Raw genomic sequence first — 6,000 nt, 5'->3', positions numbered from 1 at the left:
CTACCAGTAAACGTTGGTATCATAAATGAGGAAGTCGATAGTTCCAAAACTGCCAGTCGTGGAGCTCGAGGCATTTGTATTCCTTATACTCAAGGGCAATAATAAACCATCATAAATATATAGTTAATATTACGGCACATTATGGTTAAAGGAAACCTATCACCAGGCTTTGCCAACTAAACTACCACCTTTACTTCCTTTTTTATAATATTCTAGCAAACTCTACGTAAGCCCCCAATCCACTCTGCTTATCTCTAAAAATTACCTTTCATTATCCCCCCATGCGGCACGGTCCAGTTCAATCGGGGCCGCTGGTCTTCCTCTCTCCCACCCCATTTGTTGCCTCTTTTACAGTAGTCTACCAACCTGCATATAAGCCCCCAACGCCCTCTATATATCCCCCAAAAATACTTTTTCTAGTCCTGTTCCATACGGCAAGGTCCGGTCCGATGGGCGTTGCTGGTCTTGCTCAGCGTTTCCTCTCTTCCCTCAATATCCATCCTCGTGGCCTGCATCATGTGGATGACTGGTCCTATGCCATCTGGACAGCTCCCCCAATCTTGCACAGGCGCACTGCTCTCTGTCTGGCGCTCTTTGGCCTATCCCGGTGAATGCTTATTATATGCTCTGACCTCAGCAGAGCAGAGAGAAGTGCGCCTGCGCAGGAGCATGATGGGGGGCACCTGTAAAGGCGGAGGTAAATGTGGTGGCTGTAGTTTATATTGGGAAAACCTGATGACAAGATCCCTTTAAAGAAAAACTGTAAGCAAAAATTATAAGAATAACAATAAATTATTAGTATTTGCCATAAAGTCCAATCACAGTTAATAATATAAATATTAATTATCTTTAATCTCGGAATAATTCATACAATAAAGTTTTGCTATGTATTAAAACTAATGGTAAACTGCAAAAGAGGAAAAAAAACTACGGTAATAGTGACACTTTAATAGAATTGCCAATAAACAAGCCTTAATAAATCAGAATATATCCTGCAAATAAATAAAACGTTTTGCCTTAAAGAATGCAGAGGCAAAAAATCCCCTCGCCCTGAAAGTGTGACCGTTGTTTAAATTTTTATTTCATAAATTAATAGTTCATATGGAAATAAGCAACATTGCAATATATGTTATCAGAGAGATCGGATCCTTTCTCCTCTAGGACACTCTCATTTCATGGGTAAAATATGAAAAATCTGAGAGATTTTACCCATAAATTTAGAATTTTGAGAATGAACGATCAGTCTAGGAGGAGAAAGAAGTTGTAGGAGCTGATATAAGAGGTAAAAATCAGCCATTAAAAAATATAAAAAAAATCAACATTTAAGACTCATATGACAACAGTCTATGATTCTTGACCAGCCAAAGAACAAACGTATAAAATTAAAAGTCAACATAAAGATAACAGTCTATGTCTCCTGGCTTATTGAAAATAGGTATGGTTAATCAAGATGTATTACAAAGTTGCTTCTTCTCAAGTGTATTATTGATGGATAATTAAACAACAGCTACTCATTTAGTCAGTCTGATAATATACCATACTGTTAATATACTCGTGAATAGTTTACAGCGAATTAGAACATAAGTCATGTTTCTTTCTTTAGCTGCTTTTAGGCAGGAGTCCAGAATGGGATCGATCTCTGCCGTAGTTACCCTCTGACACAGTTCGTCCTCGTCCACCTTTTCTCTAGATATTAAAGGTGGAGTCATTATACAACAAGATTGTAAATCAGTAATCGGGAAATGCCCTCTGACATACTTACCTGAGCTCAGACATAACAGATTATGGATAAACAGTCTGCGATTTGATTTTAACAAACCTCTCACCTACTATGTGTCGGTTATATTTCCAACTTCTTCATTTGTGGCGGAGGACCCCATAATGGCACCAGGGCTTGATTACGGCTGCTGCACCCCGAAAATTGTTACACGGCCCGCAAGTTATATTGTAGAGATTAAAAAAACCACATGTTTGTTAATGTCAATTTATCAAGTGCCATTTGTAATATCGATGTCCTTCAATGTGGTGGAAGCTCAAGGACCCTGGTCCAGCTCTTACTTTACCGATTCACTGCTTATAGATTAGATCTTTATGTATGCATGGACATGTTGTATAGCTATGCTCTTGGCTGTGGGTTGAAAATTAGAGGGAATTGCACCCTTCTTCACCATAGTGAATACTCCTCATCCAAGCTCTGCCCGGTCTCAGCCATGGAACCACCATTGATTACTAGAAGTGACGTCTTAAGTCTTACATTTCTCCTCGGCTGTAGGCAAAGTTGGTGGAGCATAAGGGGGTTGTCACGACCCACAAGGTTCGGACCAGCGGACAGCACAACAAACACCAACAACAGGGATTGAAAAAAGGGGGAGGAAGGCCTTAACAATAGGGAACGAGGGATGAGGCACGTCCTAACACAGCCTGTGCCTATTCCTAAGCTCCTCTAACCCCCTAGGCAGGTCCTTTCCCCCACCGCCTTCACATGCCTTGTCCCAGGCTGTCACTTCACTATACCCTGGCTAGTGCACTGGCTGGCAAGGATGCTAGCCTCACCACTGCAGATGGTGTAAATACACGGGGTAGTGACAAGCACGAGACAGACAAAGACACGGAATAAGGAAACTTAGCTTTGAAGCTTGTGATGCAAGCTAATGCTTTAATGGCGTCCTGGCCATTGAACCCTTTTATCATTGTGATCCGTGACATGGCATGATCAAAAGGGATTCCGCAAATGAGACTGGGGACCCTCATTGTAGTGACCATCAGTCCAGTAAAGCTGAAGCTAGGATAATGTACAAGCGTACATAAGTATGGACATACTTTATAATGATAAGTTGCAAAATAGTAGCCCCTCCATAGAATTTAAAAACAAACAAATGATTTAGTAAGTTTGCCCACTGATAAAGACATGAACAGTCTATAATTGTAAGGGTAGGTTAATTTTAACAATGAGAGATAGAATATTAAAAAGAAAATACAGAAAATCACATTGTATAAATTATATAAATTTATTTGCATTTTGCAGTGAGAATAAAGTATTTGATCCCTTTGACAAACACCTTGTTGGCAAGCACAGCAGTCAGTTTTTTGTAGTTGCTGATGAGGTTTGCGCACATGTCAGGAGGAATTTTCGTTCACTCCTCTTTGCAGATCATCTCTAAATCATTGAGATTTTGAGGCTGTCGCTAGGCAACTCAGAGCTTCTACTCCCTCCATAAGTTTTCAATGGGATTAAGGTCTGGAGACTGGCTAGGCCACTCGATGACATTAATGTGCTTCTTTTTGAGCCACTCCTTTGTTGCCTTGGCTGTATGTTTTGGGTCATTGTCTTGCTGGAAGACCCACCCATGACCCATTTTTAATGTCCTGGTGGAGAGAAGGAGGTTGTCACTCAGGATTTTACGGTACATGGCTCCATCCATTCTCCCATTGATACGTTGAAGTAGTCCTATGCCCTTAGCAGAGAAACACCCCCAAAACATAATGTTTCCACCTCCATGCTTGACAGTGGGGATGGTGTTCTTTGGGCCATAGGCAGCATTTCTCTTCCTCCAAACACGGTGAGTTACATATAAAAAAAAATCACACAGTTGTAATCACCAGAGAAGTTTAGTGGAGCATGAAAAGTGGGGGGTCTCAGGACTCAAAACCACATGGATTAGCAGCACTATGCAGCCAATATAATTTGGAAAACGTTTTTGCAAATGACAGGTAGCCTTTTAGGGTTGGGACGCTGCCTATCAGACATTCTGCGGTTGTAGGTTGTGTATCTTTTGCAATGACTGCAGAGGTCAATTTCACCTCACATGCCATAAAACTGATTCTTTCTCTGTCTCTAATCCAAACACAGTAATAAAAAAGGGATCAAACGGGAAAGTAATTAGTCCCTGCATTTTGATAGGACAGTGAACCTTGTCCAGTTCCTTGGACCTTCCTTACCATTTGTAGATTTTTATGCTCTTTGTGCGAGTTTTACATTGCTTGATGTCTTCAGGTTTACGCGAGTTCCTACTGATAGCGTAGTTGTCACACGACATCACTGATTAAAATGAACTTGTTATCAATTTATAATCAGTAAAGTCAAGTTCATGTTTAATCATTGTCTACACTGGGGGAAAGGTTTCCAAATAAATATCTCATTGCTAAATCGGGATGAATTTAAGCCCCTAAGAAAAACATTGAAGGGGAACTTAATTTTTCAATTGTTTTGAAGGATAGTGGAAAATAATTCAAAATATTCCTCTCTCCCTTCAATCCTACTTCCTTTCCTGTTTCTTCAAAAGAGCAAAGTGGTACAAAGTGGTATAATCACCAAATTCCACCAAATATATTCTAGACCATCAGACAGGTCCAGATCGCAGTGCGGTTTCCACCTTTGCCGGCCGACATCCCGACGGTTTCAAATTTCTGTGCACATTTCCTTGGACAATATTTTATACATTACGATATAATTAGTAGCTAATTTTATCCAATGCATTAAATGGTCTTTCCAACCTTACAGTATTGATGACCCATCCTATCCTTGGGGTAGGTGATCAATATCAGATTGGTGGGGGATTTGACAATTGTCACCCGAACATTTAAAAAAAATTGCCATCTTGGTGTCTCTTTTATGGTCCCAACATATCCGTCCATGATAATTTAGCCAAGAAGAACTGCATTCAAAAGTCTGGTCTCGATGGACGTTCTTAGCAGAATTCTGTTTTAGATGAGATCTTTCTCTTTCTTAACAGTTCAAAAGAGATGGAAAAGATTTGGACACTATAAATACGTAAAACAATTTGACTGTGCCTTCCCTATGTGGATGGGGAATTTCAGAGTTTATTTCATGGTTTATCACCCAGAAACTATCAAGGCCATTCCTTCCAGGTAAGGTGAGGAAACACAATTATTTTTTCATTTTGTTCTTTATCATGTTTCCAATTGACTTTGTTGTGTATGATTATATGTTCGTTTCTTAGCATGTTTTTGGCATTGATTATAAAACTCTCCCAACTTTTTAATTATTTACACCAGATGGTGACCATGACCAGTGGTCGTACCCTTATCTGCAGCTCAGACCTCATGCCTTATTTCTTCGCTCATACTACTCCTTTAAATTGATTTTGTAACTATTTGCCTTGTTTTATGTTAATTATTTTAATTTGTATGTCTTGTAATATATCATGAATATTTCTTTAAACGTACATACTATTGCCTTATAGACCCAAAGGACAGCTTTGCCTTTTCCCTCAAAATCCCATGGGTTGGGAAGTAACATTTACAAAATGTTCTATGTCTAACCAGGCTTTCATATTCACACGTTTGTGGCTCTGGTTCCTGGATTTCTAGGTGATATGGACTGTAGTTGGGATGTCACCGCTGTAGGCAACACACAGAGACCGGGGCAGCGTTGGAGAGGTTGTTCTGGATCCAGGGAAGGTGAGCACTATCTGTATTTGTTTCTTTACAGGTATGCAATCGTTTGGTTACGGGAATCTTGAAAGTGTTAAACCCCTTTGATGCTACAGTAATGTTGTCCCAACACAGAGAACCTGCCCACGTCTATACATATTGCTTCCATGTTGACTATTCACCTGTCTTTGGCCTTCATGTCATTCAGGGAAAGGTTTGCTGGTGCTGTCGGGTAAGAAATGGTTCCAACACCGAAAACTGTTGACACCTGGATTCCATTATGATGTCCCAAAGCCATATGTCAAAGTGACATCCGACAGTGTTAATGTCATACTGGTGGTAAGAAATAATTTCCAGGTTCTGAACCTTCTCGGACACCAAAAAAAATCCATACTGTGTCTGTGTAACTGTAATGGAAAGGTATAAGTCCCAGAAAAACACTAGGGCTTCACGGAAACCTAGGAAATAATTGGGAAGGTTGTCAAAAATCAAAACCTGCTGGATATATTTTTTACAGTTTGCCACGGCATACTCAACATAAGTTGCATGTGACTGTGCTTTGCTTGTGATCTGGCTGCAATTTTTTTTGATTTTACAACCAAATTG

This window comes from Ranitomeya imitator, chromosome 8 (genome assembly GCF_032444005.1).
Source record: "Ranitomeya imitator isolate aRanImi1 chromosome 8, aRanImi1.pri, whole genome shotgun sequence".
Classification (NCBI taxonomy): Eukaryota; Metazoa; Chordata; class Amphibia; order Anura; family Dendrobatidae; genus Ranitomeya; species Ranitomeya imitator.
Note: the sequence above shows the minus strand (reverse complement) of the source record.